The sequence below is a fragment of the Aethalodelphis obliquidens genome, unplaced genomic scaffold, assembly GCF_003676395.1.
Source record: "Aethalodelphis obliquidens isolate GAN/ISIS:26980383/991018 unplaced genomic scaffold, ASM367639v1 scaffold3, whole genome shotgun sequence".
NCBI lineage: Eukaryota > Metazoa > Chordata > Mammalia > Artiodactyla > Delphinidae > Aethalodelphis > Aethalodelphis obliquidens.
The window spans coordinates 32883762-32889973 of record NW_020837947.1 but is presented as its reverse complement, the minus strand read 5'-3'; the positions used below and the strand labels follow the sequence as shown (position 1 = coordinate 32889973).

The following is a 6212-nucleotide window of genomic DNA, read 5'->3' as shown; positions in this document are numbered from 1 at the left end:
AGAGTTTATTCTCAGTGTTTATGTTAGCTGCTGAGGTTAGGTTTGTGTAAGGCAGTGAGTTTAAGTTCTCCCTCATTTTTCTCTCCATCCCCCCTTCCTTCTTTCTTTGTTTTCTTCCTTCTTCATTAATTTTTATAGATAACACACCTCACATTTTTCTTCTAGGAGGAGGGGATAATGATTGCTCCATTCTTAGCGCACTCAAATATCTCAGCCTTGAAATAAAAAAAAAAATGATTTACTAACGTTATCTATTGTCGTTTTTTTTTTTTTTTTTTTTAATGGCCATAACAGCAGCATTTTCCTGTCAGGCCTGATTTTTTTTTTTAATTAATTAATTTATTTTTGGCTGTGTTGGGTCTTTGTTGCCGCGCCAGGGTTTCTCTAGTTGTGGCGAGCAGGGGCCATTCTTTCGTTGCGGTGCTCGGGCTTCTCATTGCAGTGGCTTTTCTTGTTGCAGAGCATGGGCTCTAGATGCGCAGGTTTCAGTCGTTGCAGCCCATGGGCTAAGAAGTTGCGGCTCACAGGCTCTAGAGTGCAAGCTCAGTAGTTGTGGTGCGTGGGCTTAGTTGCTCCATGGCATGTGGGATCTTCCCAGACCAGGGTTTGAACCCGTGTCCCCTGCATTGGCAAGCGGATTCTTAACCACTGTACCACCAGGGAAGCCCTATTGTGCTTTATATAATAAGATAATATAAAGAAAACCTGCTTTTTTAGCATTTTACTTTTAATTTTTTTTAATTAATTTTTATTGCCTTTACAATGTTGTGTTAGTTTCTTGCTGTACAGCAAAGTGAATCAGTCATAAGTATACATATATCCACTATTTTTTAGATTTCCTTTCCATTTAGGTCACTACAGAGCATTGAGTAGAGTTCCCTGTGCTATACAGTAGGTTCTCATTAGTTATCTATTTTATACATAGTAGTGTATGTATGTCAGTCTCAATCTCCCAATTCATCCCATCGCCCCCTTCCCCGCCTTGGTAACCGTAAGTTTGTTCTCTACATCTGTGACTCTGTTTCTGCTTTGCAAATAAGTTTATCTGTACCATTATTCTAGATTCCACATATAAGCGATATTGTACATTTGTTCTTCTCTTTCTGACTTATTTCACTCTGTATCTGCCCTCCAAAAGGAGGAACAGGTGAGGATTATCCTACCTGATGATTTTTTTAGCACTTTATTTAATTAATTAATTAATTTATTTATTTTTAATATTTATTTATTTGGCTGCACCAAGTCTTTTTTTTAACATCTTTATTGGAGTATAATCGCTTTACAATGGTGTGTTAGTTTCTGCTTTATAACAAAGTGAATCAGTTATACATATACATATGTTCCCATATCTCTTCCCTCTTGCGTCTCCCTCCCTCCCACCCTCCCTATCTCACGCCTCTAGGTGGTCACAAAGCACCGAGCTGATCTCCCTGTGCTATGCAGCTGCTTCCCACTAGCTATCTATTTTACGTTTGGTAGTGTATATATGTCCACGCCACTCTCTCACTTTGTCCCACCTTACCCTTCCCCCTCCCCATATCCTCAAGTCCATTATCTAGTAGGTCTGTGTCTTTATTCCCATCTTGCCCCTAGGTTCTTCATAACTTTTTTTTTTTTTCTCCTTAGGTTCCATATATATGTGTTAGCATACGGTATTTGTTTTTCTCTTTCTGACTTACTTCACTCTGTATGACAGACTCTAGGTCCATCTCCCTCACTACAAATAACTCAATTTCGTTTCTTTTTCTGGCTGAGTAATATTCCATTGTATATATGTGCCACATCTTCTTTATCCATTCATCTGTTGATGGACACTTAGGTTGCTTCCATGTCCTGGCTATTTAGCATTTTAATACTGGTATTTTACTAAATTTTTGAGTAATTGATAACTTGTTGACTTCTCATTACTTTAAAATATTTCCAATAATTTAATAGTAATTGTACAATTTAAATTAATTCCAGTTCCTATGCTAAATACACAGAGACTAATAAATTGTTGTTGAAGGAATAATTACAATAGTTTCATTCTAGAAAAGTTTTCCAGTTATTCTGTAGCTCTGTAGATTGATCCAAAGATGCCTCAACTCAAGGGAAAGACTATATCTATATTATATATAATTGTATATGTATGTATAATTTTTGTGTTTCTGTCCCTTTTTATATTTATTTATCTACCTATTAGCTCCATATTTCTAGTTTTTGTTAGGGGAGATCCTGTTTTCAAGTGTTTCCTATTCTTATGCTTTTTCTTCAGAACTATCTGTTTGAGATTTATTGTATTTTTAAAGAAAAGATATGTAAGTGTGATATAATTATTCTTATGTTTTGGTAAAAAAAAAAAAGAACCTAAGATTGAAAAGTGCCCATCAGTGTCTCGGATGGCAAAGCCTAATGTTAGGTATTTATCATAAATGCCTAACGATCAGTATTTAATCAGTCTATAATTAAATATATAATATTGGCAGCAGATAACACAGGCTAGGTAAGAACCAACTTGTAAAGTGTTTAAAATGTGATCTTCGATTATTGAAACCCAGAGACATGTCATTTGTAGTTGTGATCATATATAGGAAATTGTATTGCTCTCTGCATAACACTTTTGTAGAATTTTAATGTGAAAATTTAAAGTGCTTTTTGCTAAGAGTTTAGTGTCTTTTTACTACTTGTGTTAACAGATTTCTTTTAGGAAGAAATGGGTGATAATCTTACTTTGTTTTAGCTGCCTTAAACATACTTGTTTCGACCATAGAGGCTGCACTAGTCATTGTGACCTCTCATTTCTTCCTCTATATTCCTGATCTTGATGAAGAGCCCCATTCACCCATTATCCACATCACAAGCCATACCACGGAGCCCGCTTTTACAGTTGCCATCCACTCAGCCACCAAGTGCTGTGGGTATTGCCTCTGACATCTTTCTAAAAGCCTTCTGCTTCTTTCCAGTCCTACAGCCATTACCTTCATTCAAAATCTAAATATTTCTTCCTGTGATTTCTGAACAGCTTCTTAAGTTAGTCAGTCATCTGCCACCCTTTCTTCCTTCTCCCATTCTCACATCTCTGTTGCTTAATATTCTCCTAAGGATGCCATGGTCTCCAATTTAAAGTTTATATGGGAACTTTTAGTAAGGCAGGCATCTCCTTTATAATCTGGTCCCTGTTCATCAGCCCAACTTAATCTTTGACACGCCTCGCATTGACACGCTGCACTCTTGCCATGCTGAGTGCTTTGTGGTTATTGCACAGTGAACTTGCATACACTTTCTCAAAGGTTGCCCCTTCTGCCTCCCTTCTCCTAAACTTCCTATTATTTGCATGGGCAACATGTCCTCACCTTTTAAGAATTTCCTGAAATTATCCCCTGATGTCCTAATCTTTTAACAGTCACCACTCTGGGCTACAGAGGTCTTTGTATTTATGTTATTTATCACATGATATTGCCACTGAAGGTTTGTGGCTGTTTCCCATCATGGGCTTAGGTAGCTCTGTGGAGAGCTCAGGGGAAGCAATCTTGGAAGGGGGCCAAGGAGACTTGTCTCTAAGATGCAGTGGCAGCGCAGTGTTTTACTTAGATTGTACTGATTCGAGATGGTTTTAGGGAAGCTCAGAGATATTACCAAGGAAAGGCGAAGTATGAGGGCATACTTGCTAAGCAACTCCTGGCGCCACCGCTGCAGTTTCCTCCACAATGGAGTGAACTCCTGGAAAACAGGGGCTATGTCTGTGATCTGTGTGTCCCCTGAGCACCACATGGTAGTTGGCAAACAGATTGTCTGCTGGTACATAGTAGGTTCTTAAATGTTAAGTGAATTGGGAATCCTAGATGCTATTCATGGAACCGTATTAAATTGCTTTCAAAAAATAATTTCTCTGTAGCATTGGAATCTATTTAAAATACATCCTTTTTTCCAAATGAAATGTCTGATCCATGCTGTTTGATTAAGATATGTGGGCTCAAACAGGATTCCCAAAGTGTTGCCACGTGTATGTAAATCACACACGAATAGCTAGTCTAACATTCTATTCACTAAGGGAGATTTAGTGAAAGGAATCGCTTTGGCCAGTGCTTTTCTGATGGAGGAATACATCAGAAATATTAACAGCCAGCTTTCTCCATTTTAGGCTGCCATTTTTTCCTAAGAGCTGCTACACATCAAGTATACCCAAATTGCCTTTCTGAAATACGGGAACACAAGTGTACTGTCAGTAAAATGGTCTGTGTTGATTAGTTTGTCTTTGGGGTACAGTTGACTCATCAGGTGATGGAGATGCTGCTGGCATTTCACGCAACCTGCCGTGGTGTGCTGGCTTTATTGGCTTCCTAGCAGCGACACTGACACAAATTGTCAGATTTTATGGGCAGTTTTAAACCTAATGAAATACATTCTCAAGAAATTTCCCTCACCATTTTAGTAGCTGTACAGTTTGAAAGAAAAGAACTAAGGTACACAACACATGATAGTTCAGGACTGAAATAATGGAAGACGGTGACAACATGCTTATTTTGTTCTTGCACATGGTGTCATTACCTGCACGATGGGATACTGATGCTGTCTCAGAGGCTGGCATTAATATTTGTGCCAAAGCTTGCAGAAACCCTGCATGCATTCACTGATGCAAGCGTTGCTGTCCATCTTTTTGATCTTAAGATTACTCCTTTGGTATATAAGGTAATATAAGGCTGCCAGACTTTAAAAAAAGAATTCAAAGTTAGTGAAGGTAAGAGATGCTGATTTTCTTCCAGTACTGAAAATTAACTACAAAGCCACATAAGAATTTACATCCATCATCCTATTTCATCATAACTCTGGGAGAGTGGAAATATAGTTAGTCCTATTATACCAATGAGAACTAAAAGTTTTGCTCGTATTTGGTCCCAGGTCTACAAGAATCCAAAGATGTAGGTTTAATTAGTACTATATAGAGTCTCCTAACAAAGCAGTTGTTTTACTAAAGTCTTGCTGTTTGTTCAATCTAGATTCAAAAAAATTCTATCTCCACATGTAAAGGAATGCTGAGAAAAATATGCATTCAAAGATAGCTTATCTTTTCATTTTTTCTACCTCTTAAAGTATTCCCTAAATAGCGATAGAGTCAAGATCTGTATATTGCCAGGACCTTTGGCGGGGAAAGATGACTTTTTGGATAGAATCACTTGTAGGAATTTTCCAAATGATTCACACAGAATCAACTTAATCTTCTGGAAAACATTGTAGGGACCATAAATACATATTGTACCCAGGATGTAGAGTGCTTACTGCAGTGTGGTCTGTGATTTTTTTTTTTTTTGGGGGGGGGTATGCCTAACCCAAAGACCTAGATAGAAATGGCTAATTGTAGCACTTCTACTATGAAACAGTTTCCTACAAGAGAATATCTTCATTCATATTAAACATACCAGTATCTCTACCAACTACAATTAATTAAGAAAGACATGCCATTGAAATCTCACCTGGTGGTGATGAGGAAACAATCGTCTCCACTGGGTGTCTTTGGAGAGTATAGAAGTTAACTCTTTAGTAAAATAAAGACTCATTTAGTATAAAAATTGCCTATAAAATGCTTGAGCCAATGTAGAAATAAGTTAATTATCTTCCCACCCAGACCACAATCTCTCAACTATTAGGAATTCTCTCTCTTTTTGCTTCCAAGGACTTTGGAGTTATGGCTGAAATTTTTTAAAATACTAAAACTGGAATTTATTTCTCAAAATAAGGTATAAAAGGATTCTTCACTTGTCAGAAGGATTCATCTTACAGTTTCTTATTGATTTTTTTTCCACGAATATATTCAGAGCTTGTAATTTTTTTTCCCAACTTCCGTTCACACAGATTTTCAAGGGTACCACAACTGCAGAAGATAAAGCATGCTGGTGTTATTTATGTGTCATAGATAGTAAAATTGAGTCACAGTGTCTTGCCAAGAATGACAAAAACTCAATACTAGAGTCAAGGTTGCGGCTCAGATTCTTTAAAAACTGTGTTGTGACTAGTTTTCCAAAAACCTCAAAATTTTGCCAGATATTCCACAACTTCTTCTAATTGGGATAGTTATTTTTAAAAAATCACAACGTGCTTAATCCAAAAATCCAGGCTGGAGACAGACATTAGAGTGAGTCTTCAGAAAAATGAAGAAATAAGTTTTTTGAAAAGCATAGAGTTATTAATTAAATATTTGACCTTTTGTGGCTTCTCAAATGTCCATTTTCAAAAAG

At 37.1% G+C, this 6212-nt stretch overlaps 1 non-coding gene across 1 annotated transcript; it reads right to left on the bottom strand.

The window, feature by feature from the left end:
- Positions 1-1030: 1030 nt before the first annotated feature.
- LOC113613364 (U8 small nucleolar RNA) lies at positions 1031-1170 on the bottom strand. The gene has a single exon (XR_003430207.1). It is a non-coding gene; the product is annotated as a U8 small nucleolar RNA (small nucleolar RNA).
- Positions 1171-6212: the final 5042 nt, after the last annotated feature.